Source organism: Pinus tabuliformis, chromosome J (genome assembly GCF_031772625.1).
Source record: "Pinus tabuliformis cultivar Carrire ecotype Pingquan chromosome J, CPIR1, whole genome shotgun sequence".
In the NCBI taxonomy this organism is placed as follows: Eukaryota; Viridiplantae; Streptophyta; class Pinopsida; order Pinales; family Pinaceae; genus Pinus; species Pinus tabuliformis.
In genome coordinates, this window is record NC_142295.1 from 599,763,893 (window position 1) to 599,770,437 (window position 6,545).

General features: G+C 37.7%; 1 pseudogene; it reads left to right on the top strand.

Moving 5' to 3' along the window:
- The window catches only part of LOC149228400 (phosphoenolpyruvate carboxylase-like), a 146,478-nt pseudogene extending 140,444 nt beyond the window's left edge, over positions 1-6,034 (top strand).
- Positions 6,035-6,545: the final 511 nt, after the last annotated feature.

A 6,545-nucleotide genomic window follows, 5' to 3' on the forward strand; every position in this document is an offset into this window, starting at 1 on the left:
TCCATCAAAAAAGAGGTAAATAGGTTGTACAAGTCAGGTATCATTGTGCCTATCAGATTTTCAGATTGGATATCTAACTTAGTGCCTGTACAAAAGAAGACGGTGAGATCCGCCTATGAATCGATTTCAGAAATCTAAACAAGGTCTCATTGAAGGACAACTATCTGTTGCCCAAGATGGACCATATACTTCAGCGAGTAGTGGGGGAATCACGTATTTCCCTACTTGATGGTTATTCTGGATATAACCAAATTTCAGTCCATGAAGATGATAGGGATAAGACAGCATTCACAACTCCATGGGGAACATTTCACTATGCCAAAATGCCATTCGGTTTAAAGAATGCAGGTGCCACATTTCAGCGTGCAATGGACTTGGCATTTGCAAATGAGAATGATGTGTTTTTGGTGGTGTACTTGGATGACTTGATGGTGTTTTCAAAATCTGATGAAGAGCACATGCATCACCTAAAAATTGTCTTTCAAAAATGCAGGAAATATGGTTTATCGATGAATCCTAAGAAGATATTGTTTGCCATGGAGGAAGGAAAATTACTTGGGCATATCATTTCAAAAGATGGCATCCACATAGACCCAGCACGTGTCCAAGTAATTCAGCAAATCGATCTGCCTAGGAACAAAAAGGAGATACAGTCATTCAATGGTAAGATGAATTTTCTGCGTCGCTTTGTGCCTAATCTTGCGAAACATTTGAAAGAAATGACCAACATGCTTAAGAAGGACAGCCAGGTGAAATGGACGGATGAGGCTATAAAATCTTTCAACTTGGTCAAATTGGCCCTCTCTTCAGCTCCAGTTCTAGTCAGTCCGGATTACACTCAAGATTTCATATTGTTTTCATTTGCTTCTGAGCACACTATGGCAACAATATTTTTGCAGAAAAGGGATGATCATGAAAGACCCATTGCATTCTTCAGCAGGGCTATAAGGAATGCAACTTTGAAGTACAACAACATTGAGAAGTAAGCCCTGGCATTGGTGAAGGCACTGGAGGATTTCCAGGTGTATATCTTACATTCTCACATTCTGGCCTATGTTCCTAACACTGCTTTGAAAGATGTTTTAGTGCAGACCGATCCGGAAGGGAGAAGAGGCAAATGGATCGTAGCTTTGCTAGAATACGATGTGGAGATAAAGCCTACAAATCTGGTCAAAGGACAGGGATTGGCGAAGCTAATGGCCGAGTCAAATTTGCATGCATTGGACATAAATCTGATCACTACCATGTCCGATGAGAATGATGAAGGAACTTCAGTTCAGGTATCCGAAATGTTTGCTTTGTCCCCATGGTATTCTGATATAATATATGTGCTGAAAAATCTATCACCACCACCCGGCATGGCTAGAAACAAAGCGAGAACACTTAAATTGAAGGCTGCCAAGTTTTGTATCTTGAATTCTGCACTGTATTGGAAAGATCCCGGTGGCATTTTGATAAATTTTTTGGTGGAAGAGGAGGCAAAGAAAGTCATGGAGGACTTCCACGGAGGAGAGTGTGGTGGACATCTTTTTTGGAAGTCAACAGCGAACAAAATCTTCAGAGCGGGGTACTACTGGCCTACTTAGTTTGTTGATGTGCATAAGATGGTAAAGTGCTATCATAAGTGTCAAATTTTTGAAGGAAAATAGAAACTACAGCCTTTGCCACTCAAGCCTATCGAAGTGAGTGCTCCATTCCAGCAGTGGGGGTTGGATTTCATTGGGGAAATTCATCCCACCTCTTCCGGACAGCATAGGTGGATCCTTACAACGACGGACTACTTCACAAAATGGATTGAGGCAACACCTACCAGACAAGCGACAGACATGGTAATCATATCATTTCTCGAAAATAACATCTTGTCTCGCTTTGGTTGTCCAAACAAAATAATCACTGATAATGTAGCAGCCTTTAAATCGAAAAGGATGGTAGAATTTTGTCACAGATATCACATAATTTTGGGTCATTCAACTGCCTATCATCCGCAAGGCAATGGATTGGTGGAATCTTCGAATAAATCTTTGGTCAACATCATCAAGAAGCTGCTGGAAATAAATAAGAAGAGCTGGAACAAGAGGTTGGTCCATGCACTTTGGGCAGACCGGATTAGTCAGAAAAAGTCTATTGGTATGTCACCGTTTGAGCTGGTTTATGGTGTGGACACAGTATTTCCCACTTCCCTTGCTGCCTCGGTGGTCAAACTTCTTTAGGAGGCCGGCAGTGAGGAAGATCCCATGCAGAGAAGGCTGAATCAAATGATCCACTTGTAGCAAACAAGAGAGGAAGTTTTCAAAAGCACATCTAATTTACAGGAGAAGATAAAGAAAATCTATGACAGAAAAGTGAAAGCAGATAAATTTTAGTTGGATGATGTGGTGCTGACGTGGGATGCAAGGAATGAAGAGAAAGGCAAGCACGAAAAGTTAGAAAATCTGTGGAAAGGTCCTTTCAAAATTACAGCATATAGAGGTCAAAATGCCTTTCTTCTTAAAGAAATGAATGGGGAAGATTGTCCTGGAGGGCCGATCAATGGTCGGCTGCTCAAGCGATATCATTGTTGATCTATTAATGCTGCTTCCACTGTCATTGTAAATACCATTTGTTGGGCCTCAAAATGGTCCCTATTTTCACTCCATTATTCACCAGTATCTTCACATTTTACCTTCATGTCACCTCCATTCCACCTCCACATCATTACATTTACCTCATTATTGCGTCATAACTATGCTTTTCCAAATTTTATTAATTCTTAACATTTTTAAGTGGATTTATGGCTAAACTTTAGAAAATAATATGCTTATACTTATACCTAACAATTAGAATGAGTTTGTTGACATGTGTAGGTACAAAGGAAGCTTCCAGGGCATCTTTATGTGGCCTTGAATGATCAAATTCGAATTTGATAAGATAAGCCTCACAGAAAAGATCATGATCTCATGGAGAAAATCATGGACCTCATGGAGGAGATCATGGAGGATAGGGTTATGTGTCTAGATGGTTGAGAAATGTATGGAACTAAAGAGAGATTAGTGGATCATCATTATGAGTTTGTTATCTCATCTCATTGTATAAATAGGAGTACCTCCTCCATTCCAAAGGGAGGACTCTTGGAGCATTGTATCCAACTTATGATGGCATAGAATAAACCTTCATTTTTCATATATTTCATTATGTAGTTTTAGATATAAGTTGTACATATATTTCCATTAAGTAGTTTTAGATATAAGTTGCCTTAATATAGTATATGGAATAGCTTGTCACTTTGTTCTTAGTAGAATTGAGCTCACTCTAGAAGGATCAAAGGAACATGTTATTTCATATTAGATCTTATTTCATTTAATTGCTTAGATGTTTGAGGATTTGTTTGTGATTGATGAATGAGTTTTAAATTAGAATCTTATCAGCATATTAGAGGATAACCAAGGGTCTAAGTTAGGCTCTCCTTCTATTTGATTTGCATGATAATTGAAATTCATTATTTTTCTTTTATGTTTCAAGTATCATATGAGGAGATAACCAAGAGTCTAAGTTAGGTTCTCTCTCCATTTGATTCACGTGATAATTGAAATTCATTCTTTTGCTTTTAAGTTTCAAGTTATTTCATTTCTTATGCTTATGGATGAATCTTAGTTTAGTTTGGATTAGTACATGAGAGGACAATCAAGAGACTAAGTTAGTCTTTCTCTCTCTTTGAATTTGAACAACAATTAAAGTTCATTCTCTTGTCTTCATTTCAAGTTTCTAGTTTTATGTAATCAATGATTTCTCTATGATACTGTAGGGAAGGACAACCAGGACCTCCTTAGTTAGGAGCCTCTTCCCATGCATATTATATTGAATCGTAGATAATTTAGCTAGACATAGATTTATTTGCCTACTCCTGCATATATTTTGCTAGCATCATCACAAGCTTACGAGTTTCCCTGGTCGATAATTTAATGCAGCAATTTAAGCCCAATAAATTGCCTAACATTTTGGCGCCGTTGCCGAGGATGGTGCTAAGGATTAGGCATTAGGAATTTAATTCAGTACTAGTATTTTTCTTTAGACAAAATAATTTGTGAACCCTGGTGACAGCAGGATCTTCACAAAGGAAGTTTAAGTTTGAGTTTTCTGATGTTTTAGTGTTTAGCTAGTTTTAAATTTCGTCTTTCAAAAAAAAAAAACCCTGCATAAATAAAAACAAATCAAGCGATTAGTATGCTCTCTTCCTGCGCTTCATGCGATCAGGAAGGTCAGAAAGTCTATTGATTTTGTTCAAATAAATATACTCTTGCTGGAGAACTAATTTGCAAAAAGACAATAAAGAATTTTGTGAATGAAAAAAAAAAAACATCTTTAAATTTTTTTAGATGAAATTTAGTTTTTTAGTTTTAGATTTAAAAAAAAAAAAAAAAATTTAGTTTTTAATTTTAGATTTAAAAAAAAAAAACAAAAAAAAAATCCACAAAATAATAATAATATATGTATCATATATACACATATTATTATTAAAAAAAAAAAAAAAAAAAAAACTAACCATTTCTTTTGTTTTTTTAGATATTTAAAAAAATAACCATGTTTTTTTTTTGGTTTTTTAGATATTTAAAAAAAATGCAAAACATTTAAAAAAAAATGAAAAATTATTTTCTTTGCTAGTTTGAAATTCGGGCTCAGCCTTCCACCTTTCTTCAACCTGCACATACAATTCGATGATTAGAAATGGTGATAATGGTCCACATAGCTTTGGAATAAATGTGCTATATATTTGAATATATGCAAATCTTTGAAAATATTTAAACATATGGAATCCATTTCCATAATGCACAATATGACAGTCTTTTGGTGAGGAACATTTGTGTTTCAGAACTTTCCAACGATTTACTACTGCTACTTTGGAGCATGGAATGTAGCCTCCAGTTGCACCAAAGCCAGGGTGGCGTGCACTGATGGATGAAATGGCTGTTGTTTCTACAAAGGAGTACAGATCAAATGTTTTGCAGAAACCGAGATTCATTGAATATTTTCGTTCTGCAACACCAGAATTGGAGTATGGTCGAATGAACATCGGGAGCTACCCCCTAAAAAAAAAGAAGCCAAGTGGAGGAATTGAGTCACTCTGTGCCATCCCATGGATATTTGCTTGGACACAAACCTGATTTCATCTTCCTGTTTGGCTAGAAGGATATAAGAAATCTCCATAGGGCACACCAAACCCTCTGCTCATAATTCTCTGTCTAATCGGCGGAAGCAGAATTAGAGTCAGAGGCAGAGGCCGAGGGTGCAAGCGCAGTAGTAAATCCTTTCTCTGCATAGAAGAGATCAAGAATGGCCGTCTCATTCTCCAATCTCAGCACTGAGTCAGGCGTGGAGCAGCTGGATCAGTTCTTTCTCACACGCAGTTATATTTTCAGGTATCAGGCATCAACAGATGACATAAGAGTATACTCTGCACTTGGCCAAGCACCTGGATCCCATTACATCAATGCCTCCTGTTGGTACAACCACATCAATGCCTTACTAGCCCCAAGTTTTTGTGGGGAAGGTGTTGGTGTTCAAATCGAAGGAGGGAGTCAGCCATCAAAGGAGTCAGCTTCTATTCCTGTTAAGGACGAGGATGAAGACGACGATGATGTGGATCTCTTCGGTGAAGAAACCGAAGAGTAAAAGAAGGCAGCCAAAGAACGCTCGGCGGCTGTAAAAGCCTCTATTAAAATGAATGGCCATTCTTTCGGGTTACAATTGATCTAGTTGAAATGGTTTTCACAAACTACTGGTATCTGATGATTTGTGGGTCATCGGTGAACAATTGAGGGCTAACTGTTTTGAAACCAAAGATTCGCTACTGCAGGTTGCTGGACATAAAGATCTCCTTGAAGGTCATCCATACTTGAAACAACGGCTCAGACTTCGTGACTCATACATTACAACTCTGAATATTTGCCAGAATTATACCTTGAAAAGAATTAGAGATCCCAACTATCATGTAAATCTTCCGCCTCATTTGTCAAAGGAAAGTTCAACCAAACCGGCAGCTGACCAGCATACACATTGACTTTAAGTCCAGTTACAAGATAGAAACACGTTCGGTTGCTCGTTGCTTTTGGTGACAGAATTACTGTTAATTTCTTTGTTCTTGGAAGGCTCTCTATCCTGTAAATTTGCATTGGGAATAACAATTTTGCGAAACCCCCGCATCCACATCGAAAAAATCCACCAATCCCTGGAACTTTGTTTCATCTTGCTATTTTAATATGTTCAAATCTATTTCACCCAAATACCTTGACCAACTTTCATTCCCACAGAGCCATGTGGACACATAGGAATAGAGGTTACATATATGATAGGCTGATATTTCGGATCCAATCTTCAAACTTGATCTCCATGTTCTCTCTTGAGGCCTTGCATACATTTTACCTTTAGTTGAGCTGTGCTCGAGCTGTAAACAGAAGGAGTTTACTAGAATTTGTCAAAGTTGGATTCTAAGGGAGTCAGAGCATACATGTATTGTGTCAGTCCTACAATTCCCCAATTGCTGCGGCCAAGAGTTGGGTAATTTCTGTAAT